Consider the following 26,380-nt stretch of genomic DNA (forward strand, 5'->3'; position numbering starts at 1 on the left):
AGCAGATAATAATAAAAATTGAATAAATTTTCTGAATAAACACACAAGTAAAATGGCATAAATGACAAATGAAGTAAATACAGATAGGACTTAACCCCAGAGAACTATCATAAAGATGTACGCCAACACTCACCAAGCTTATAAAGAAATCCAAACAACTGTATTATGCTTACACCCCTCAAGGAAGGTTCCTTGATGTTGGTGAGGGGCTCTTGATTTAGGGAATTGGATCTGTGCTCCAGTTCCCCGAATTAAGCCTGAATGCCTTCCACATCCCCCCCCCCAGGCGCTGTATAATCCTCCGGGTTTAGCTCTTCCCCTTAATTATAATAATAATGTATTATGCTTACAGGTTTAAAATCCTTTAGTGTTCTATCATTGAAATATGCATGTATTTTTAGCATGTCATAGATTGGCCATTTCTAAGACTGTTTTATTCTCTTCACTCTTGTTGCAACTTCTCAGTTTTTATGAATTTTTAAAAGTGAGTCCAGTCATCATTCCTACTAATGAGAGATTGAGAACCACCCTCTCCCAGGTCCAGAACAATATTGCTTCACATCTGAACTCCTCACCTTGAGTGATTATCCTAGGTAATACACACACGTGCTGCTATAGATAATTTATGTAGCTATTAATGTGTACCTATACATACCAGAATAAACTTGCTTACTTACACTCTGTTTGGGAAGGAGATATTGCTCTCTGATTTGTTACACGATTATTACATTGTTACACGACTGTGACAGTGAGTTACCCTCTTAGCCAGATAATTTTTTTTTTTAAAACACTGAACGTTTCCCACCAAGGTAGGGTGGGAAATGGCTGAAGAATGTCAGTCATATCATAAGACTGACATTCTTCATGATAGTTTTACTACTTAAATAAAAAGAAATTCAACATATTAACGATGTATAGTACAACCAATGAAAATCTTGAAACCGAATGAGTCTTAGTAAAATAGGATTTTGAAAGTTAAACGTCCCTGAATGCAAAAGCACACTGAGACAAAAACGTTTCATAAAAAAAATGACTGTATTTTTTAATATGCGGTGCATTATTTTGATGAAACCTTGTCATAGTAATGTGGAATAATTTTGAAATTCAGTCATACCTGAAGAGTCGTTAAGAGAGCAGTGACCATAGATGTAATGCAAGACTGACACTGTTGAGCTTAGAGGCTCTGAGTTATTTAACCCTTAAACTGTCCAAGCAGATCTACGTTCACATGTGTAGTGCTCCAAATGTAAAAAAAAAACAAGATCCACTTTTTTTACACTTTCAAATATTGAAAAAACGCAGATCTACGTTTGGACAGTTTAAGGGTTAATGAGTAAATTCACTAATATTAACTGGGTCATGCAATGGAGACCATTATACCATGGGCCCATTTTATTTTTTTAAGGGGGATGGGGGGGATGGAACCCCGAATTTTGAGATGGTTAGTCCCTCAGTCTGAAGTGCTCAGCTCTATTATCTGGAACAAGGCAAGGTTGAAACAGTAGAATGGGGTCCTAAATACAGTGGACCCTCGAGTTTCGGCAGCCTCGACTTTCGTGAAATTCGACCTTTATGGAGTTTTTTTTGGGGGGAAAAATTTGGCCTCGAGTTTCGTGAAAAAACTCGAGACTGAATATAGATTTCAAAGGACCTCTACCAAGCATAAATCAGAACAGATATTTCCTTAACATAGTAGATGAATATTCAAGGTTTCCCTTTGTGTTCCCCTGTGCAAATATGACTGCTTCAACTGTTATTAGTTGTCTTTTACAGTTGTTCTCTATTTTTGGTATGCCAGCTTATATCCATTCAGACGGGATCCTCGTTCATGAGTAACGAACTTCAGGAGTTTTTGGCTAGCAAAGGTATTGCCTGCAGCAGAACAACAAGCTACAACCTTCAAGGCAATGGTCAAGTGGAGCGGTTCAATGGTACTATATGGAAGGCAGTTACAATGACACTGAAGTCGTGCAATCTACCTGTTCAACACTGGCAAACTGTCTTACCTGATGCTCTTCACTCTATTAGATCATTGCTGTGCACAGCTACTAATGCAACCCCTCATGAAAGACTCCTCAACTATTCACGTCTTTCCTCTACAGGAGCCTCCGTGCCCACTTGGTTATGTCATCCTGGACCCATTCTCCTGAAGTCACCGTAGGATGAACAAGACAGATCCTTTAGTGGAAGAGGTAGAGCTCCTGCAAGCTAATCCACATTACGCCCACATTCACTACCAAAATAGTGAAGAGACTACAGTATCTACAAGACATTTAGCCCCAGTTAAAATCCCCATTAGTGTGGAATCTCAAGATACACCAATAGATGCGAAAGATGCTTCGTTTTCTCCTGGAAAGCCCCTTGAGACTACCCCTATGGAAATAGAGGATTCTGCTCCAGCAGTTAGTCAAACCTCGCTGGAAAATATTGAACCTGGTGAAGAGGCTCAAGGGCTACGAAGGTCGGGATGTATACGTCGCCCACCTAACAGTTTGGGAGATTACTGTCTCTGATATTTTAGAAGGGGGAGATTGTAGTGATATTGCTCCTGTGGGGAGCAGCAGCAGGATAATACTGCACCACCTCTCGGGGCCCTTAACAACAACAGCAGCTTGGTATGTGTCATGGGTGCCAACACATGGTGTGTGATTCTCTTCTCTTATATCCATATATTAGTGATGCAGATTATATGGTGAGTTTAAATATGTGGCCTGTAGTTATGCAAGACATCACCCTCCCTGTAGAAGCAGTTATTAGATGTACTAGTCATTATATTTTGTTGCAGAAGTACTATGAAGATTCTATGTTCAATAAAGCCTAGAGATAAGGCCTGTGTTTCTATCACAACACATTGTTAAATCAGTGGTTCAAGGTTGACTGAAATGTCATTGAATTTCTCTATGTACAGGTTTTTTGCTGAATGCTGTCTTGTAGCTCCTATTCCTATGAGGTGTTATTTAGTATGAAAATTAGGAGACCAAACTAAAGTAACTTACCAGGTACAGTATCTCTTCTCCCTTCGATTCCACAGTAAATTCCAAATGAATCAAGGTGTTCCTGGCAGTATATTATCTCTGTTCATTTTCCTCCACTGCAGTGTCACCAATGCTGTCTCACCAGTGCAGTAGGGTGCCATGTTCACTGCTAGTGAAAAAGGAGTTTTACATAACATACATGAAACAGACATTAGGAAAGACAATAGATACACAGATATGCAAGAATGAGAGATATTGCTACCACCTGTTCTAGGAAAGGAAGTGAAAAACCCATGGTAGACATGCAGAGATATACTAGAATAAGAAACCCTGTTATGCCGAGTCTTTGGGTATTGTGAAGATTCTACCCCATAACCCAGACCAGGCCTCCTAGGTTGAAAAAAAAAAATACAAGATTAAGACCTATTAAGACGAACATAGTAATGAACATTGAACATCAGTAGAAGTTTGTACATAAAAAGTTTAAATTTTGCAAGTGAGACGACAGTATACAGTAATAGAGGCTAAGACTTTGGGTAGCTTTAAAAAGAGATTGGACAAATATATGAGTGGGAGGGGTTGGGTTTGACTGGTGCCTGGGGTATGGAAGCAAATTCTTGGGTAGCTTTGGGAAGTGGTTGGACAAATACATGGGTGGTTTTGATAAGGCCTTGCCTTGTATGCAGTGTTCCTCCATTCTTATGTACCTCCCTGGATGGTTGCTGTCTTTCAACCTACTATAAGCATCAGGCAATACTTCGTCATTTCCTGGCTGTCACTAGATAAACATTCTTCAGCTTTCATGACTTCAAAGTAAAGAAACACATTCTGACAAGTGTAGAATAAATTTAATAAAGGCATATCTCTTGACCTGTACTCAGAGCTGGATTAAGATTCTGTAGGCCCCTGGACTACAGGTACTGTGAGAGGCCCCCAGTGATATTTTCATGAGGAAAAAAGTTAAATATTAAGTTCATTTTTACAGGGCTAACCACAACTAAAATTCAAACATTTGCTCTGCATAATTTCTTGGAAACAAATTTCTCCAAAATATCAGTAAAATGTAAGTTGCTGAGAACATCTCTGGAGGCCTCCAGCCAGCAGAGGCCCCTGGGCTGTAGCCCCTAAAGCCCATGCCATAATTTGGCCCTGCCTATACTCCTTGGAATGCAGGTGAGAAAGATACATCATGGTATACACTTGAAAAATCCTAGAGAGTCTAGTCCCAAATCTGCACATGGAAATCACTCCCTACAAGAATGCAAGATTCGACAAGCTGTGCACCATTCCCCAATGAAAAGCAGGGGCACCAAAAGTACACTAAGAGACAACACAATAAGTGTCAGGGGCCCAAAACTGTTCAACTGCCTCACAGCATACAAAAGGGTGATTATCAATAGACCCATGGCTGTCTGTAAGAGGAAGCTGGACAGGCACCTAAAGTCAGTATCTGACCAGCCAGGCTGTGGTTCATACATCAGTTTACATGCAGCAGGCAGCAATAGCCTGGTTAATCAGACCCTGATCCACTGCCAGTCCTGGTCATGGACCAGGCTGCAGGGGTGTTAACCGCTAGTCTGGTCCATGACCAGGTATACTCCAGGTATATATGACAACATATAAGTACATATAAATGAAAAGAGTAATGGTTTGATACCTAGCATAATACAAAATAAATCCTCTATTTAACAAACTAATAGGGAGAGTGGGTGGACAGAAACAAGATTCTTTTCCAGTGAATTTTGTAAACAATGGGTTTCATCTGTTGTTCTTGAATCAATTCGCTTGGTGGATTTTGTCCTGTACGTATTTCCAAAGTCCATGAAAACTGAGATGTGTTAAATCGAGGGTTTAAGAACTGAGTGACTGTAATAAGAATCACCATGGATAATAGAGGAAATAAGTAAAATACTATAAACATAATTATTATATACAATTGACTATTACACAAGCAGTTCCTGAAATTATTATTATCATGGGGGAGCACGAAACCTGTAGGATTATACAGCGCCTGTGGGGGAGGAAACTGGAGCACAGATCCAATTAACTAGATCAAGAGCCCCTCACCAGTGTCAAGGAACCTCCCTTGAGGGGCAGTTCCTGAAAACAGAGTTTAATACACAGAAGGAATGGTCTAAAATGAACTGAAGATGATATAGGAAAATAAGTTTACATTTCTTATGCCCCCCAAAAATAATTTTTTTTAGGAGAGGTGTTGATGAGCTGCAGTTTTATAACTAGCGTAGGCACACATCAAGAGGGAGAGTTTTTTTAGTGCCAGGAAGGAAAAAAAGCTGGCAGGAAATGGCAGAAATCGTACACCAAATCCAGTCATTTCTGGAGTGGAACCGCAGTCGATGGCCTCCACTCCAAACCAACAGATACAGATACTAGTGCCGGAAAAAAAAGTCACCCCCAGTACCACCAATAACACAAGTCCGATGACATTCTTCTTTGCAAATATACAGGGTCTAAAGGCAGCAACGAACAACAAAATACCTTTCATCCATGGACTGCTTGCAGAGGCAAATGCAATGTTTGCTGCTTTCACAGAGACCCACATAAAGGATCACTTGGACAATGAAATATGGATCCCAGATTACAACCTATACAGATGCAACAGAGTGAACAGGCAAAAGGGGGGGGGGTTGGCCTGTATATTGCAGAGTCACTTGTTTGTACAGAACTGCTTAATGCCTCAAATGATGTAGTGGAAGTTTTAGCAGTAAAGATCGAGAACCAAAACCTAGTCATTGTGGTAGTCTACAAGCCTCCGGATGCAACGTCCCAGCAATTCCAGGAACAGCTGTTAAAGATTGACCACTGTCTGGAAACTCTGCCAGCTCCTGCCCCCAACATCTTGCTCCTGGGGGATTTCAACTTGAGGCACCTAAAATGGAGGAATATAGCAAATAATATTGTTGCAGTGATAGCACCAGGAGGCAGCTCTGACGAGAACTCACACATACACGAGCTTTTAAATCTTTGCACAAAATTCAACTTAAACCAGCAAATAATAGAGCCTACTAGACTGGAGAATACACTAGACCTCATCTTCACTAACAATGATGATCTGATACAAAATGTCACCATATCAAAAACAATATACTCAGATCACAACATAATTGAGGTTCAGACATGTATGCGCAGAGCCCCAGACCGACAAAATGAGATTAGGCACGAGGGAGCCTTCACCAAATTCAACTTCAATAACAAGAACATAAAGTGGGACCAAGTAAACCAAGTCCTAAACGATATAAGCTGGGAAGATAGACTAAGCAACACAGACCCCAACTTATGCCTAGAACAGATTAACTCAGTGGCACTCTATGTATGCTCAAGGCTTATTCCTTTAAGAAAAAGGAGGAGTAGATGTAAAATAGAAAGAGACAGGAGCTCCCTTTGCAGGCGACGGAAAAGAACAACAGAGCGGCTAAAAAAGGCCAATATATCTGAAATGTGTAGGGAGACACTGGTCTGGACTCTCTCATTGACTTTTTGACAACAACTGACTTCACAAACTCTGATGCCTTCAACCCTTTCTACCTCAATCTCTTGCTACCCTCTACCCCCGCACTATCCCCTGCCCCACTGTTTTCTGTAACCTACTGATCATCCCTCCCCCCCTTCTGCTGCCCAATACCCTCACTTCCTTCCCTACCCTGCAGCGCTGTATAGCCCTTGTGGCTTAGCGCTTCTTTTTGATTATAATAATAATATCCTCCCCTCCTTCCAACTTAGAACATAAGAAAGAAGGAACAGTGCAACAGGCCTACTGGCCTATGCGAGGCAGGTCCAATTCCCCTACCCCTATCCTATTTTGCTCTATCCTTTCTGAATGTCCAAACCACCTCAATAACCCCCTCCTCAGAACTCTGGATAATGCTTTTTTTGCAAGGTGATGAGATAACCAAAAATTTAGGTAATGGAAGATGAGATATCAGATTGGAGGGAGGGAGTATGGAGGAGGTGAATCTCTTCTTTCAACAAACCGGCCGTATCCTACTGAGGAAGGGTGGCCCAAAAAGAAAAATGAAGTTCCTCCTTTTAAATTTAGTAATGTATACAGGAGAAGGAGTTACTAGCCCCTTGCTCCCAGCATTTTAGTCGCCTCTTACGACATGCATGGCTTACGGAGGAAGAATTCTGTTCCACTTCCCCATGGAAATGTATACAGATATCTGGGAGTGGACTTGTCAGTAGATGGGTCTATGAAAGACAAGATGAATCACAGGATTGATGAGGGCAAAAGGTGAGTGGTGCATTGAGGAGTCTATGGAAACAAAAAATGTTTTCAATGGAAGCAGAGAGAGGAATGTATGAGAGTATAGTTGTACCAACACTCTTATATGGGTGTGAAGCATGGGTGGCGAATGTTGCAACAAGGAGAAGGCTGGAGGCAGTGGAGATGTCATGTTTGAGGGCAAAGTGCAGGATGAATATTGTGCAAGGAATCCGTAGCTTGGAGATTAGGAGGTGCGGGGTTGCTAAAAATATTTAGAGGGTTGAGGAGGGGATGTTGAGGTGGTTCAGACATTTAGAGAGGATGGAACAAAGGAGAATGACTTGGAGAGCATATAAATCTGCAGTGGAAGGAAGGTAGGGTAGGGGTCGGCCTAGGAAAGGTTGGAGGGAAGGGGTAAAGGAGGTTTTGTATGCAAGGGGGTTAGACTTCCAGCAAGCATGTGTGAGTTTGTGTCAGATAGGAGCGAATGGAGGCAAATGGTTTTTATGACTTGCCATGCTGTTGGAGTGTGAGCAAAGTAACATTCATGAGTTGATTCAAGGAAACTGGTTAGTCAGACTTGAGTCCTGATTCTGAAGGAGTGGTGGTGATATGATGCAGTTTTAGCACACCTCTGGCAAGACAGTGATGTAAATGTTCCTTCTTTTTTGGGTCATCCTGTCTTAGTGGAAAACAGCTGAAGTGCTAAAAAAAAATATCACTTATACACATAAAAGAAAGGTACTTTTAAACATCCTGAGTTACAAACATTTGTACTTATAAACAAGGCACTTAGGAGGCAATTTACAATGGCCCATCTGCAAAGAGGAATAAAGTCACACTACCACAGTACACTTCACAAACAACCCTTACTTATTAGAGGAACCTTTTGACAACATTTCTGTATATTGCTACCACTACTAATACCTCATCATCAATGGTGCAGCTATGGAGGGATGGGGTCTATGAGGGCTAAAGCCCTCCTTAGACCTCCATTTTTCAATGAATGGCTAATTTTCACTGCATTACATTAACCATGAAAGTGCAATAAAGGTATTTCATGCTCAAACTGAAAATCATATGTTTTGAAAGACAATTTCTTTGATTTTCTTCAGCATCTAATGATTTTTTAAACCTTGCACAATGAAATGTAAACTTAAGCTTCCCCTAGATTGAAATATAGGCTTAAGCCCCCTAGACAGAAATGCAAGCTAAAGCTTCTCTAGACTAAAAGCCAGGCTTAAGCCTCCCCCCTGTCCCCAGATTGAAATCCAGGCTGTTGTGCTGCTCATTACTGTAACTAACACTTGCTAATTCACACTCATCATTTTTCTGTAGAAAATTAGAAGATCTATCATGTATTATCACATTACAAATTGCATACACTAGTGACACACTGATAAGTAAGACACGTGCAACACTCGGGTATTTAACAATCACCTGTATTCGACTACAGAAGCCTGCTGTGCCAGTGTATTTTGATAATAATGATACCCAACTGTTGCACATGTGTCTTACTCCTCAGTCATTATCCTAAATAAGTTGGCCAATACTCTGTTGAGTCTCATAGCTTACTGGCCAATGCTTTACTGACCTATAACTTGACCCTTGACCTGTGGCCTTATCCCATGTCACTGCATCGAGAGGATACGACACTGATGATGCTGTTGCTTGTGTTTCTGTTCTTGTTGCTGATGCTGCTCTTACTACTGCTGTTCCACTGCTTCCTTAGTGTTAAAATAAAGTATTGTCACAACAATTACACTATTTCACCCATTTACTTGTTATTCACTATCTTTAAGCCATCATTAACAGCAGATGCACATACTACAGTGGAACCTCGGTGTTTGAACTTCATTGGTTCCTAGGTGGTGTTCAAATTGTGAGAAGCTTGATATGTGAAACAGTATTTTCCAGGCTTTATTTATCTACCTCACACACTGGAAGATGTTGAATTGACTCTTCCAAGTCTCTGAGAGGTAAGTAAATGTCAGAGGTCACCTCAAAGAACTTTTGAAACAGGGCTTTCCTGCAAAGTTTTTTATAAATGAACTGTAGAGAAGTTGGCACATTTGAACTCCAGAAAATGTTCAAAGTTCAGGTCAATTTTTTTCTGAACAAAATTGTTCAGACTCCAGTTTATTCAAGGTTCAGTATGTTTTATCACCAAGGTTCCACTGTAGTATTTAGTGTCAAAAATAATGATCAATAATGATAAAAATAACAATAGTAATTATAATAATAATAAATAATAATTTTATCCTTCTTGAGTGTCTGTACTTGTAAGTACAGTGGACCCCCGGTTAACGATTTTAATCCGTGCAAGAGGGCTCATCGTTATGCGAAATAATCGTTATGCGAATCAATTTTCCCCATAAGAAATAATGGAAATAAAATTAATCCGTGCAAGACGCCCAAAAGTATGAAAAAAATTTTTTTTTACCACATGAAATGTTAATTTTAATACACACAAACTGAAAAAGGCATGCACAATTACATGACACTTACTTTTATTGAAGATCTGGTGATGATTGATGGGATGGGAGGAGGGGAGAGCATTATCTTCTTACTGTTTAGAAGGGGAATCCCCTTCCATTAGGACTTGAGGTAGCAAGTCCTTTTCTGGGGTTACTTCCCTTCTTCTTTTAATGCCACTAGGACCAGCTTGAGAGTCACTGGACCTCTGTCGCACAACAAATCTGTCCATAGAGCTCTGTACCTCCCGTTCCTTCAAGACTTTCCTAAAATGGGCCATAACATTGTCATTGAAATAGTCACAAGCACGGCTTGCAACAGCTGTGTCAGGGTGATTTTCATCTATAAAGGTTTGCAGTTCAACCCACTCTGCACACATTTCCTTAATCTTTGAAGTAGGCACAATGGATTCCACAACTGGCATAGGCTTCTCAGGGTTAGCCCCAAACCCTTCAAAATCTTTCTTAATTTCCATACTAATTCCCACCCTTTTTACCACAGGGTTGGCACTAGAAGCTTTCTTGGGGCCCATGGTCACTTATTTTCCACAAACAGCACCGAAAACACTGTAATAATACGAAATATTCCGAGTGTATGCTTGGATGTTACCGCGGAGGCTGGCTGGTAAACAATGGGACGGCCGGCACATGTGAGGGCACATTGGACGCGTCTCGGACGAAAATCGGTATGCGGGTTTTTAATCGGTATGCGGGGCAAAAATTTTGCGATAAAAGTAATCGTTATGCGGAAAAATCGCTATGCGATGCCATCGTTATGCGGGGGTCCACTGTACGTAATTCACAAGCACTCACTCATCAAACCATACATACAATAACAACAATAATAAAGAATAAGGTTTATATTTAAGAGTAAAAAGTTAAATGAAAAAATCCAACATGGATAAAAAATAAAACATACACAGCCTCTCCTCACTTAGCGATGTACTCATTTACCTATGACTCGGACTTACGATGGGCTCTCTGACCAGTATGCATACCTAAATAATGTACATTAGAGCTGATTTCCTCTATTCTGTTTATTACAATATACAATACACTCCTATATGAACATTCAAAAATATGCCAGAAATGTTATAAATGGTGGAAGGGTAACATTAAAATATCAAAGATGGCTGATACAAACTCACTACCATTATTGTATGCTCCTCACTTAGCTACCAATTCGTTTACTGACGTGGTCTTAGGAACAGAACCTCGTCATTACATGAGGAGAGGCTGTAATGGAAAGTCAATGTATGTTTTGTCCATAATCAAAGATTCATCAGCTGAGGATTTAAGATGAAATAAAATATTCAAGTGGGATTTACCTATTTTATATAAGTTTAATAGGTTTATACACACTGATAGGTATGTACATTTATAGAGAAGCATCATTACTATATTATTATATTTAAAAATGCTAAGCCTGAATGGGTTATTCGTCATTGCTAATGAAGCAGCCTAAATTTTCGGTTTAAATATATCTTAAATTACATACTGCATGAAGGTACTGAGCTATTACCTTACCTCATTTCCAAATCTTGCCCTTTTATGTTTCAACACACGGGCAGTCTCTGACCGAGGCAGGGTGCCCTAAAAGGAAAATGAAAGTTTTTCTTTTTACATGTGGTAATTTATACAGGAGAAAGTGTTGCTAGCCCCTTGTTCTGGGCATTTTAGTCACCTCTCACAACATGCATAACTTAGGGAGAAAGGATTCTTTTCCACTTCCCATGGAGATGAAAGGAAATAAAGAAGAAAAAGACCTATACACAAATAACCCGCACATAAAAGACAGAAGCTTACGACGACGTTTCGGTCCGACTTGGACCATTGACAAAGTCACCTATTCAGAAAAAAGAAGAAAACACAAATGGGTGTAATCACCTACTTGTACTCTCTTATTTGTGGTTCCAAGGGTAGAGTCACAGCTCCTGGCCCTGCCTCTTCACTGGTCAGTACTAGGTCCACTTTCTCCCTGCTCCATGAACGGTATCGTATCTCACGTTAAAGCTATGTATGAATCCTCGCTCCACTACATCTCTCTCCAGATTGTTCCACATTCTGACAACTCTACAACTGAAGAAATACTTCCTAATATCCCTGTGACTCATCTGTTATCATGCCTCCTCTATCCCTCATGTCCTCCAATGTCATCAGGTTGATTTCCCTTAACTTCTCCTTGTAGAACACACCCCTCAGCTCTGGGACTAGTCTTGTTGTAAACCTTTGCACTTTCTCTAATTTCTTGACATACTTTACCGGGTGTGGATTCCATACTAGTGCTGCATACTCCAATATGGGCCTGACATACACAGTGTGCAGTGTCTTGAATGACTCCTTACACAGGTGTCGATACACACAAATGTGTGTACATGTACATATACGTGTGCATGCCTGTGTAATTTGAAGTAAGTACACCTACCATCAAACTTACGACCTGCTCGACATACGACCACTCGACTTACAACCGTGTTTTGTATGCCAAATTTCTGGGAAATAAACAACTGTTAGTGTTGTACACAATGTTTATCCTAAACCTTACAGTATAAAATACAGTACTAACAGCATAAAAAGTAAAGTAAAATATGAAATACCAAAATAAAACACTAAAATAAGTCATTACAAAAATGTGATGTTGATATTCAGTAGTAAGGTTCAACTTGCATCCATTTTGACTTATGACTGGTTGGTAGGAACCAAGCTCGGTCATAAGTCGGATGGTACCTGTGTAAGTATCAAGATATACTTGTTATCTTGTGTGTTTATGGCAGAAAAAATGACACCAGCAATCCTACCATTGTAAAACAATTACAGGTTTCTGTTTCACACTCATATAAGTCCAGCCCTATCTAAAGTATACTGTGACCTCCCCTCCTTCCAGGACACCACCCATACCAGGTGGCAAATATACAGATACAGTGGTCTCGAGTTATGATATTAATCCATTCCAGAAGATGTATTGTGCCTCAAAACTATTGTAACTCAAACCCCAAAATGTACATAGCTGTGTGACTTTGTAAATGGTCAAAGTCGGACCGAAACGTCGACGTAAGCTTCTCTCTTTTATGTGCGGGTTATTTGTGTATCGTTCCAGTCACGGTATTGTGCCTTTTTTTGTTATACATAGCTGTATGCTAATTCGATTCTATAAGTGCAGCGTTTACTGTACCTTGGACTTAAAGAGCTTGTGGTGGTGGGGAGGAGAGTGGAGAGGGGTCATGATGGCTTGGTAACACAAAAGATGTCATAATTAAATCACAAATGCAGTTATGAAGGATAATTAATCCAAAGTTTGTACTGACAACACACTTTGTAGCTTCAAATTGAAGAGGAAACAATAAACTGTAGTATGGTATAAACCTTACCTCACTTAGCGATGTACTCGTTTACCAATGACTCAGAGTTACGACAGGCTCTCCAACCAGCACATAAACCTAAATAATGTATATTAGAGCTGATTTCCTCTATTCTGTTTATTACAGTATACAGTACACTACTGTATAAACATTTAAAAATATACCAGAAATGTTATAAATGGTGCAAAAGTGACATTAAAAAAATATCTGAAGATGGTCGACACAAACCCATTACCAGTACAGTGGACCCCCGGTATTCGATGGCATCAGTATTTGATAAATCCGGTTTTCGATGCATTTTAACGCAAAAATTTTTCCTCAGTATTTGATTGAAAACCCGGTATTCGATACAATTCGTACAAGACCTGTCCACGTGTGACCTGAACTGCCCCATGTGTGCTAGTGTTTACAAGCCAGCCAGTGTGTGCGCATCTAAGGATACATTCGGTACATTCCATATTATCCATATTATCACTGTGTTTGGTGCTTGTTTCTGCAAAATAAGTCACCATGGGCCCCAAGAAAGCTTCTAGTGCCAACCCTTTGAGAAAAGTCGCTAATGACTTATGAAATGAAGAAAGAGATAATTGCAAAGTACGAAAGTGGAGTGCGTGTGTCGGAGCTGGTCAGGTTGTACAATAAACCCCAATCAACCATCTCTACTATAGTGACCAGGAAAACGGCAATCAAGGAAGCTGTTCTTGCAAAAGGTGCAACTGTGATTACGAAACAGCGACCGCAAGTGTTAGAAAATGTTGAGAGATTGTTATTGGTGTGGATAAATGAAAAACAGATAGCAGGAGATAGCATCTCTCAAGCGATCATTTGTAAAAAGGCTAGGCAGTTGCATGACGATTTGGTAAAGAAATTGCCTTAACTAGTGGTGATGTGAGTGAATTTAAGGCCAGCAAAGGTTGGTTTGAAAGATTTAAGAATCATAGTGGCATATATAGTGTGATTAGGCATGGTGAGGCTGCCAGTTATGTTGTGCGACAGAAGTCCAGTGACTCAAGCTGGTCCTAGTGGCATTAAAAGAAGAAGGGAAGTGAACCCGGAAAAGGACTTGCTACCTCAAGTCCTAATGGAAGGGGATTCCCCTTCTAAACACTAACACCTCTCCCCTCCTCCCATCCCATCAATCATCACCAGATCTTCATTAAAGGTAAGTGTCAATTATTTTATTGTTATTGTAATTATTCTATTGCATTAAACTTAATATTTCATGTAGTAAAATTTTTTTTTTTCATACTTTTGGGTGTCTTGCACGGATTAATTTGATTTCCATTATTTCTTACGAGGAAAATTGATTCGGTTTTCGATATTATCGGTATTCGATGAGCTCTCAGGAACGGATTAATATAGAATACCGGGGGTCCACTGTATAGCATACTCCTTGCTTAGTGACGAATTCATTTACAGACGTTGTCTTAGGAACAGAACTCTATCGTTAACCCTTTGAGGGTACGAGCTGTAGTTCTATGCCTTGTCCACACAGTCCAAGCCGTAGTTCTATGCCATGAACTCACCTCACTCAGATAAGATGTGAGTCGTAAATTTGGGTCTAGACATGATAGAATGGATCTACTGTATGTGGTAAGTGTGCACCATATAAGACGAATCTCGCAGCAAGCAGTGCATAATGAGAAAAAATTGTTGCCATATTTTTGGATTAAAACAGCGACTATGCGGTGTATTTTCATATGGTTTTTACAGTTGTATTCATGGTTTCTTGGTCTCATTTGATAGAATGGAAGATATATATACTGTATTACAGAAATAGAGATGATTTTGATTGGCTTTAGTACTGAAAATAGCTTGAAATTGAGCTTAAATTAGCAGAAGTGTTAAATTTTTGCTGATCTTTCTTTCTTTGTTGCATTTATCAGGGCCACTGACAGCATAAGCTGTATCAAGCCTGACTTCTCGATGGCACGAGGAAGATTTGTTGCCCAAGGCTGGGCTACGAGAGAAAAGGAACAAAAGTTCCTTTGTAAACAGAGACAAAAACTTGAAGTTTACAATTTGATCCAGTGGATCCCCTTGCAAAACCCCAGCAGAGCAGAATGCTGACACACTCACCTGAGTTCAGTAACCGGCTTCCCACCAAAGGCCAATGAAGAATTATCTGCAGAGTGGAAAAATGGAGCTCGCTAAAAATAGAGTGCCCGGCAGGCAAAATAGATGAGGACAAGCATCCCAGAGAGAATGGGGGAAATTTATCACTGATACTCAGGCAAGAGAGAGACGTCCACACCCAATGAAGGCTGGCACAAAAGTCCGATTTTTGCTGATGTTTAAGAGTAAGCAAATGACGTCATGTGTCCAATAAACATCAACTGGTGGGTTTAATGCATGTTCACGAATGTGCTGATATTATTTATACAATTATTATAATATTACATAACAGTAAATCTTCTATTTTATGGTGTGAATAAAAATTCTCTATGCAAATAATAAATCAAAATGGGATTCATCTATAAAGCCTGGAAATGCAACCAATAAACAGAGGAAATGTTGTTTTAGTGCCAGGAATGCCTGCATTGTTTATTCTGGACTCAATTTGGAATTGGAATATTTTGAACTTTTTTGAAATTGGCAAAATTACCAATTTCTGATCACTTTATTGGGTAGTTAAAATAGTTGATTGGGCAGTTTATTGGTCTCAATCGATAAAATAGAAGCAATACTAGCAAAATAGCTAAGAATTTGGTCAACTTGAATAACGTACATAATTGGCCCAAAATAGGAGTAAAAGTGGGCAAAACTGCCAATGTGTAAATACTGTATAGCTATTAGTCCATTAAATGAATGATTTATTGTACTGACAGATACCTCATAATTACTTGTACATGATCAGCCAGTGGATGTGCAGGATAACCCACTGACACCGGTCCAGGAAAGGCAGGACTGCGAGGTGATCCAAGACCAGCATCTGTAGGTCCTTGTGGAGGGACAGGTGCACCAAGTAGTGCAGAGGCTTGGCTATAGTAGCTGCTAAAGGGACGCACAGCAGAACTGGACTCACTGCTTGCTCCTGTTGCCTGAAAGTAGGTATAAAACTCCTGTCAAAATAATATAATGGTACAATAACTAATAAAAAATTAAAATGCAAATATTCCTCATTTTATGATGCAGATGCATTCCTGGCACTTAGCAGTTATACTTAGCAGAATGTAGCAAAACACACACAATTGTGCATAATATGAGTGATGAAAATATTTTGTGGCTTACACTGAGTGCATACAGTAGGGAGGGTTAGCCACCCAGGATAACCCAGGGTAGAGAGGGTTAGCCACCCAGGATAACCCATGGTAGGGAGGGTTAGCCACCCAGGATAACCCATGGTAGGGAGGGTTAGCCACCCAGGATAACCCAGGGTAGAGAGGGTTAGCCACCCAGGATAACCCATGGTAGGGAGGGTTAGCCACCCAGGATAACCCATGGTAGGGAGGGTTAGCCACCCAGGATAACCCAGGGTAGAGAGGGTTAGCCACCCAGGATAACCCATGGTAGGGAGGGTTAGCCACCCAGGATAACCCATGGTAGGGAGGGTTAGCCACCCAGGATAACCCAGGGTAGAGAGGGTTAGCCACCCAGGATAACCCATGGTAGGGAGGGTTAGCCACCCAGGATAACCCATGGTAGGGAGGGTTAGCCACCCAGGATAACCCAGGGTAGAGAGGGTTAGCCACCCAGGATAACCCAGGGTAGAGAGGGTTAACCACCCAGGATAACCCATGGTAGGGAGGGTTAGCCACCCAGGATAACCAATGGTAGGGAGGGTTAGCCACCCAGGATAACCCATGGTAGGGAGGGTTAGCCACCCAGGATAACCCATGGTAGGGAGGGTTAGCCACCCAGGATAACCCATGGTAGGGAGGGTTAGCCACCCAGGATAACCCATGGTAGGGAGGGTTAGCCACCCAGGATAACCCATGGTAGGGAGGGTTAGCCACCCAGGATAACCCATGGTAGGGAGGGTTAGCCACCCAGGATATCCCATGGTAGGGAGGGCTAACCACCCAGGATAACCCAGGGTAGAGAGGGTTAGCCACCCAGGATAACATACGGTAGGGAGGGTTAGCCACCCAGGATAACCCACGGTAGGGAGGGTTAGCCACCCAGGATAACCCAGGGTAGAGAGGGTTAGCCACCCAGGATAACCCATGGTAGGGAGGGTTAACCACCCAGGATAACCCATGGTAGGGAGGGTTAACCACCCAGGATAACCCATGGTAGGAAGGGTTAGCCACCCAGGATAACCCATGGTAGGGAGGGTTAGCCACCCAGGATAACCCATGGTAGGGAGGGTTAGCCACCCAGGATAACCCATGGTAGGGAGGGTTAGCCACCCAGGATAACCCATGGTAGGGAGGGTTAGCCACCCAGGATAACCCATGGTAGGGAGGGTTAGCCAAACAGGATAACCCATGGTAGGGAGGGTTAGCCAGGATAACCCATGGTAGGGAGGGTTAGCCAAACAGGATAACCCATGGTAGGGAGGGTTAGCCACCCAGGATAACCCATGGTAGGGAGGGTTAGCCAAACAGGATAACCCATGGTAGGGAGGGTTAGCCAAACAGGATAACCCATGGTAGGGAGGGCTAGCCATCCAGGATAACCCATGGTAGGAAGGGTTAGCCACCCAGGATAACCCATGGTAGGGAGGGTTAGCCACCCAGGATAACTCAAGAAAGTCAGTGTGTCATCAAGGACCGTCTGCCTTATTTCCATTGTGGTCCTTCAATCTTGTCCTCCAGGATGCTAAAAGTCTATCAATACTTAACTATAACATCAGGTCCTTAAGCAAACACTATGATGACCTCCTGGCACTCCTTGAATCACTAAAGACACCCTTCTCCTGCATTATTCTTACTGAGACCTGGCTTAAGCAGGACACAATAGATATCTACCCTCTACCAGGATACACAGCAATCCACAACTGCAGACCATACCAAGTTGGGGGTGGTATTGCCTGGAGTTTACCTGGAGAGAGTTCCGGGGGTCAACGCCCCCGCGGCCCGGTCTGTGACCAGACCTCCTGGTGGATCAGAGCCTGATCAACCAGGCTGTTACTGTTGGCTGCACGCAAACCAACGTACGAGCCACAGCCCGGCTGGTCAGGAACCGACTTTAGGTGCTTGTCCAGTGCCAGCTTGAAGACTGCCAGGGGTCTGTTGGTAATCCCCCTTATGTATGCTGGGAGGCAGTTGAACAGTCTCGGGCCCCTGACACTTATTGTATGGTCTCTTAACGTGCTAGTGACACCCCTGCTTTTCATTGGGGGGATGTTGCATCGTCTGCCAAGTCTTTCGCTTTCGTTGTGAGTGATTTTCGTGTGCAAGTTCGGTACTAGTCCCTCTAGGATTTTCCAGGTGTATATAATCATGTATCTCTCCCGCCTGCATTCCAGGGAATACAGGTTTAGGAACCTCAAGCGCTCCCAGTAATTGAGGTGTTTTATCTCCGTTATGCGCGCCGTGAAGGTTCTCTGTACATTTTCTAGGTCAGCAATTTCACCTGCCTTGAAAGGTGCTGTTAGTGTGCAGCAATATTCCAGCCTAGATAGAACAAGTGACCTGACAAGTGTCATCATGGGCTTGGCATCCCTAGTTTTGAAGGTTCTCATTATCCATCCTGTCATTTTTTCTAGCAGATGCGACTGATACAATGTTATGGTTCTTGAAGGTGAGACCCTCCGACATGATCACTCCCAGGTCTTTGACGTTGGTGTTTCGCTCTATTTTGTGGCCAGAATTTGTTTTGTACTCTGATGAAGATTTAATTTCCTCGTGTTTGCCATATCTGAGTAATTGAAATTTCTCATCGTTGAACTTCATATTGTTTTCTGCAGCCCACTGAAAGATTTGGTTGATGTCCGCCTGGAGCCTTGCAGTGTCTGCAATGGAAGACACTGTCATGCAGATTCGGGTGTCATCTGCAAAGGAAGACACGGTGCTGTGGCTGACATCCTTGTCTATGTCAGATATGAGGATGAGGAACAAGATGGGAGCAAGTACTGTGCCTTGTGGAACAGAGCTTTTCACCATAGCTGCCTCGGACTTTACTCTGTTGACTACTACTCTCTGTGTTCTGTTAGTGAGGAAATTATAGATCCATCGACCAACTTTTCCTGTTATTCCTTTAGCACGCATTTTGTGCGCTATTACGCCATGGTCACACTTGTCGAAGGCTTTTGCAAAGCCTGTATATATTACATCTGCATTCTTTTTGTCTTCTGGTGCATCTAGGACTTTGTCGTAGTGATCCAATAGTTGAGACAGACAGGAGCGACCTGTTCTAAACCCATGTTGCCCTGGGTTGTGTAATTGATGGGTTTCTAGATGGGTGGTGATCTTGCTTCTTAGGACCCTTTCAAAGATTTTTATGATATGGGATGTTAGTGCTATCGGTCTGTAGTTCTTTGCTGTTGCTTTAGTGCCCCCTTTGTGGAGTGGGGCTATGTCTGTTGTTTTTAGTAACTGTGGGACGACCCCCGTGTCCATGCTCCCTCTCCATAGGATGGTAAAAGCTCGTGATAGGAGCTTCTTGCAGTTCTTGATGAACAAGGAGTTCCATGAGTCTGGCTCTGGGGCAGAGTGCATGGGCATGTCATTTATCGCCTGTTCAAAGTCATTTGGCGTCAGGATAACATCAGATAGGCTTGTGTTAACCAAATTCTGTGGCTCTCTCATAAAAAATTCATTTTGATCTTCGACTCTCAGTCTGGTTAGCGGCTTGCTAAAAACTGAGTCATATTGGGACTTTAGTAGCTCACTCATTTCCTTGCTGTCATCTGTGTAAGACCCATCTTGTTTAAGTAGGGGGCCCAATACTGGACGTTGTTCTCGACTTTGATTTGGCATAGGAGAAGAAATACTTTGGGTTTCTTTCGATTTCATTTATGGCTTTTAGTTCTTCCCGCGATTCCTGACTCCTATAAGATTCCTTTAGCTTAAGTTCGATGCTTGCTATTTCTCTTACCAGTGTCTCCGTATGCCTTTCAGATATATTGACCTCTTTTAGCTGCTCTGTTATTCTTTTCCGTCGCCTGTAAAGGGAGCGCCTGTCTCTTTCTGTTTTACATCTACTCCTCCTTTTTCTTAGAGGAATAAGCCTTGTGCATACATCGAGCGCCACAGAGTTAATCTGTTCTAGGCATACGTTGGGGTCTGTGTTGCTTAGTATATCTTCCCAGCTTATATCAGTTAGGACTTGGTTTACTTGGTCCCACTTTATGTTTTTGTTATTGAAGTTGAATTTGGTGAATGCTCCCTCGTGACTAATCTCATTATGTCGGTCTGGGGCTCTGCGCATACATGTCTGAACCTCAATTATGTTGTGATCTGAGTATATTGTTTTTGATATGGTGACATTTCGTATCAGATCATCATTGTTAGTGAAGATGAGGTCTAGTGTATTCTCCAGTCTAGTAGGCTCTATTATTTGCTGGTTTAAATTGAATTTTGTGCAGAGATTTAAAAGCTCGTGTGAGTGAGTTTTCATCAGAGCTGCCTCCTGGTGTTATTTCTGCAACAGTATTATTTGCTATATTCCTCCATTTTAGGTGCCTTAAGTTGAAATCCCCAAGGAGCAAGATGTTGGGTGCAGGAGCTGGCAGATTTTCCAGACAGTGGTCAATTTTTAACAGCTGTTCCTGGAATTGCTGGGATGTTGCATCCGGAGGCTTGTAGACTACCACAATGACTAGGTTTTGGTTCTCGACCTTTACTGCTAAAACTTCCACTACATCATTTGAGGCATTAAGCAGTTCTGTGCACACAAGTGACTCTGCAATGTACAGGCCAACCTTCCCCCCCTTTTGCCTGTTCACTCTGTCACATCTGTATAGGTTGTAACCTGGGATCCATATTTCGTTGTCCAAGTGATCCTTTATGTGGGTCTCAGTGAAAGCCGCGAACATTGCCTTTGCCTCTGCAAGCAGTCCACGGATGAAAGGTATTTTGTTGTTTGTTGCTGGCTTTAGACCCTGTATATTTGCAAGGAAGAATGTCATCGGACTTGTGTTATTGGTGGTACTCGGGGGGACTTTTTTTTCCGGCATTAGTATCTGTATCTGTTGGTTTGGAGTGGAGGCCATCGACTGTGGTTCCACTCCAGGAATGACTGGATTTGGTGTACGATTTCTGCCATTTCCTGCCAGTTTTTTTTCCTTCCTGGCACTAAAAAACCTCTCCCTCTTGAGTGGCTGTGGCTACCCAGGTTTTCCCATGGTCTGGATGTTTTGTATCTTTTTGTCCCCTTTAGATGGTGTGCCTGGCAATTTAAGTTATAGCACAGTCTTTCCTGTACTGAAGAGGGACACATTTCAGGGTGAAAAAGCTTACAGGAAGGAAGTTTGCATTTTCCTGTTGTCATATGGGCATGGCATTTTCTAGGGTGGTCATAGTTGCATAGTATGTGCACAGGCTTGGTTTCCATTTGCCTTGGGTTTCTGTGACTGTATTCCCTGTTGGTGCATGTTTACCTGTCTTATTCCTATCCTCACTAGCACCAACAATGGAGCTCTCACCAGTTGTTTTTGGTAATATATCCTCACTATTGCTAGTGGAGTCCTCTTGTTTGCTATTTCCTGTGGTATTTCTAGTTTGCAATATTGGTTTTATCTTATCTTTGACTACACTTGTTTCCCTACTACGGCTCCTGTCCCCTATGAGGTCATTTATATGCATTCCATCCTGCGTACAATTCCCGACTACCTGGACAAAATCTCCAGCTTCACCATTACTGTCTCCCAGGACAGTATCTCCAGCTTCACCATTACTGTCTCCCAGGACAGCACCTCCAGCTTCACCATTACTGTCTCCCAGGACAGCACCTCCAGCTTCACCATTACTATCTCCCAGGACAGCACCTCCAGCTTCACCATTACTGTCTCCCAGGACAGCACCTCCAGCTTCACCATTACTGTCTCCCAGGACAGCACCTCCAGCTTCACCATTACTATCTCCCAGGACAGCACCTCCAGCTTCACCATTACTGTCTCCCAGGACAGCACCTCCAGCTTCACCATTACTATCTCCCAGGACAGCACCTCCAGCTTCACCATTACTGTCTCCCAGGACAGCATCTCCAGCTTCACCATTACTGTCTCCCAGGACAGTATCTCCAGCTTCACCATTACTGTCTCCCAGGACAGCAGCTTCACCATTACTGTCTCCCAGGACAGCACTATCAGCCCCACATTTACTGACTACCAGGACATCACCTCCAGCCTTACAGTTTGTGACTACATGGCCAGTATCAAGGGCAGTACCATTCAGCCCAGACTTTTTATGTTCCCATCTGTTGTAGAAAGCTTCCAGGTTGTCCATGAAAGCAGCTTTGATGTTATCCTCTTTTAATACCCTTGTGATTTTAGTCCACAGATTTATCTCATTTGGACATACCCAAAAACACTTCCCTGTTTTAATACTGCTTGTAGCTAGTTCTTGGATATCTGCACAAGGGGCGTGACACCAATTTCCACAAAAATGACAATTTATCCATGTGGAAGCCCGTTTGTTTGACTGACTGCAGACTACACACAGCTTCATAATGATTTGAATGGTTGATTTACTGTAATTCTACTAGCAACCTCTTGAATACTCTATTAATAACCTCCTTAAATGAAGCTCTAGCTATTTGTATTTCTATTTCTAACTGTACTTGTATGTTAGGACAGCTTACCGGAGTACGCTCCTGTTTTTTATTTATTGTTTGTGTTTATAAGGGCGCCTACAACCCCATCCGTTTACAGTCTGCTTTATTGTCCAACGAATCCGTTTGAAATCGGTCGAGGGTTCGGACCAGTCAAGGGTTCGGAACCAGTCTGATCTGATCAGTGGGTGACTTATTTAAAACATACTGGTCGGTGATTTGGGCTAACACATGAAGGATCTACTGGAAGTTATCTACCCGAGTAATATGTGATTTGATTAATATAAAAAGTATAACTTGCGTGTTGAAGAACCGGTGATTGCTGGCAGCTCCTACAATGACGAATGGTCGAGCCTCAACCCTTGTTTATCAATCGCTGTATCTAGCTTTTCTAGTTTTTTCCGTCTCCACCACAATAAATGCTATATTATCACTATAGGTGACTGGTGGAAATTTTGGAGGAAGGACGCTTTTTCTGTAGTAATATTTGCTTCTCGTTATGTATATTGCGACCGCTGGTAACTACAGGTTATATGAGATTCACAGTATACGTCTGGTATTTCAAGAAAAAAGAAACTAATGAAAGTCACTCCACTCCACTAAGTACCATTATGATACTGGTTAGTTGCCATTATAACACTGTTTTATGCTAATCACTGGTATCACTAGATTATATGCGAGTACACTAGCAGGCCAGTAAGATTTAAAACAGCTGACCTGTGGTAAGTTTCTGGCGACTTCTGGCACCTGCCTCTATAGGCTTATCACTTCATTTACAAATTCACCTGTTTTCAAATGACACTTTAGCCTTTATTATCTATATACTATTATCTATACTAGGGAGCCACTGTAGTATACACTATACACTATGTATACACAATATTATCAGGGAAACTTTCTTTCCTCTGACAAAGAAAAGTTCTATAATTATTATTTTGCACACGGCACACTAGGCCTATTCCCCTCTGGCAGTAAACTCTGCTAGGTAGTGCACACTAATTCTCCCTTTTTGACTCAGTATATAATGTCTTGCGCCCTAAGATTGGTTGCAGGTGCTAGAGGGATGTATCGTATAAGATTGATGGCACAAATTAAAGTTCTAGCACATAAGAGCGACAGTGAAAACACGAGAAAACACGGAGCACAATGGGGCACGCTGGCACGCTTTAGTGATGAATATGGAGAATACATTTTTGCTAATTTTACTGTAAAAAACCTTAAGACGCCTATAACAATCGGTACCATTTACCGGATACCTCACACAAACATCCCAAATTTCAGTGAGAAATTAAAGTCATTAATAACAAACAGACAAATGAATAAGCACCACCTTCTCTTAGCTGGAGACTTCAACATCAACCTTGGCCTACTAGATGATCAGCCTATAACTGATTTCATCAACAATGTGAACAACACACTTCTCATACCAACAATAACTAAACCAACCAGGCTCACTGAGACAAGTGCAACCATAATAGACCACATATGGACCAATATACTATTATTATTATAATCAAAAAGAAGCGTTAAGCCACAAGGGCTATACAGCGACCAATATACTAGCCCCCCTTAAATCAGAGATAATCACAGATAGCACTACAGACCACTACCCTACCTTCCTCTTGACAGAGATAAGATAAGATTTCGTTCGGATTTTTAACCCCGAAGGGTTAGCCACCCAGGATAACCCAAGAAAGTCAGTGCGTCATCGAGGACTGTCTAACAAACATTAGTAAACCACCACTTGAATACAACAAAGTCTCATTTAGACTCCATGACGAGGCCTCAATAAGGAAGTTCACAGCTGACCTAGAGACTGTTGACTGGCCTACAGAATTCTCCAAGGCCAATGGTATTGATGACTGGACAGATATTTTTCTTAACAAATTACTTAGACTATACAACAAACATTGTCCTATAAAAACGAAACAGATCACAAACAAACAGCTTTGTTGCCCATGGCTAACCAGCACCATTCTGAAATCTATTGATAAGAAATACCAATATGAAAAGCAATATAGACAGGGCTTAATACACAAAGATATTCTTAAATACTATTTATCAGTCCTCACCAAAGTAATAAAGAAAGCCAAACAACTATACTACTCCAGTAGATTCACTGACACAAGAGGAGATATAAAAAAGACCTGGAAAACACTCTCTCAGATTCTAGGGACCCACAAACTGAAAAAAAACCAAGAATACTGTCCTAACTAAACCTAATGAAACACCACTGCATCCCACTGACACAGCTAACAAGATAAACGACTTCTTCTCAACCATAGGATCTAATCTCGCCAGTAAAATCCCATGTACCAATGCCCATGCCGGGGACTACCTAGATGGGAATTTCCCAAATTCCTTCTATCTTGCACCAACTGAGCCCACGGAAGTCACCGAGATTATAAAGTCACTTAAAAATAACTCAGGGAACCTGTCTCATGTCCCACCATTATTGTACAAGCGAGCAGCCCATGTCCTTTCGCATGCTATTTCATTACTTTTTAACAAGTCACTAGAAACTAGCACCTTCCTGAAACTACTCAAGACGAAAAGGGTTATGCCAGTACATAAAGGTGGTGATCCTACAGATTTAAACAACTATAGGCCAATATCAAACTTACCATTGCTATTCAAAATCTTTGAAAAACTCGTGCACAGGAGACTATATTCATTTATAACGACACAAAACATACTCAACCCCTGCTAATTTGGATACAGGAAAAATAAAAGCACTAATGATGCAATCATAAAAATGCTAGATCTGCTTTACACAGCATTGGAAAATAAGGAATATCCACTAGGAATTTTTATTGACAGCATCCTACTCCACAAACTTGACCATTATGGTATAAGAGGCCATGCGCTTACATATTTCAAATCTTACCTTACTAATAGGTATCAGTATGTCACCATTAAAGACACAGCATCAACAACACGGCCACTTGATACTGGAGTTCCGCAGGGAAGTGTCCTTGGTCCCCTGCTCTTCCTCATATACATCAATGATCTTCCAAACATATCCCAACACCTGAACCCCATTCTCTTTGCTGACGACACGACTTATGTCATCTCTCACCCTAATCTTGCCACCCTCAACACCATTGTTAACGAGGAGCTGATCAAAATATCGACTTGGATAACTGCCAATAAACTTACGCTTAACACTGACAAAACCTACTATATTATATTTGGTAGCAGAGCAGAAGTTGCGCAAATTAACATTAAGATCGACAACACTCTAATTACCAGACATAATGAGGGCAAATTCCTAGGCCTATACCTCGACAACTACCTGAATTTCAGCACCCATATCCAACACATAACCAAAAAAGTACTCAAAACAGTTGGAATCCTCTCCAAGATATGATACTACGAGCCGCAAAATGCCCTTCTCACACTATACCACTCACTTATTTATCCATACCTCACCTATGCTATCTGTGCTTGGGGATCAACTGCAGCAACACACCTAAAGCCAATAATAACCCAACAAAAAGCCGCAGTAAGAATAATCACTAAATCCCATTCCTGGCAACACCCCCCCCACTCTTCATAGATCTAAACTTACTCCCTGTTCAGTACATCCACACTTACTACTGTGCAATCTACATCTACAGGACCTTAAATTCCAATATTAACCTTGACCTAAAACGCTTTCTTGATAGTTGTGACAGAACCCACAGG

The 26,380-nt window shown here is 41.7% G+C and overlaps 1 long non-coding RNA gene across 3 annotated transcripts in view; it reads right to left on the reverse strand.

Moving 5' to 3' along the window:
* LOC128687688 (uncharacterized) overlaps window positions 1–22,842 on the reverse strand; it is a 46,237-nt gene extending 23,395 nt beyond the window's left edge. Inside the window, exons 1-5 of one of the 3 annotated variants that reach the window (XR_008406880.2) lie at window positions 22,724–22,841; window positions 15,866–16,074; window positions 11,202–11,267; window positions 8,795–8,927; window positions 2,997–3,144 (exon numbers count right to left, since the gene is read on the reverse strand). This is a non-coding gene — a long non-coding RNA (uncharacterized lncRNA). Of the gene's footprint in view, window positions 1–2,996; window positions 3,145–8,794; window positions 8,928–11,201; window positions 11,268–15,865; window positions 16,075–22,723 lie in introns of all 3 variants that reach the window. The other 2 variants (XR_008406878.2, XR_008406879.2) reach the window with 2 other exon arrangements.
* Window positions 22,843–26,380: the final 3,538 nt, after the last annotated feature.

This window comes from Cherax quadricarinatus, chromosome 11 (assembly GCF_038502225.1).
Source record: "Cherax quadricarinatus isolate ZL_2023a chromosome 11, ASM3850222v1, whole genome shotgun sequence".
Taxonomy (NCBI): domain Eukaryota; kingdom Metazoa; phylum Arthropoda; class Malacostraca; order Decapoda; family Parastacidae; genus Cherax; species Cherax quadricarinatus.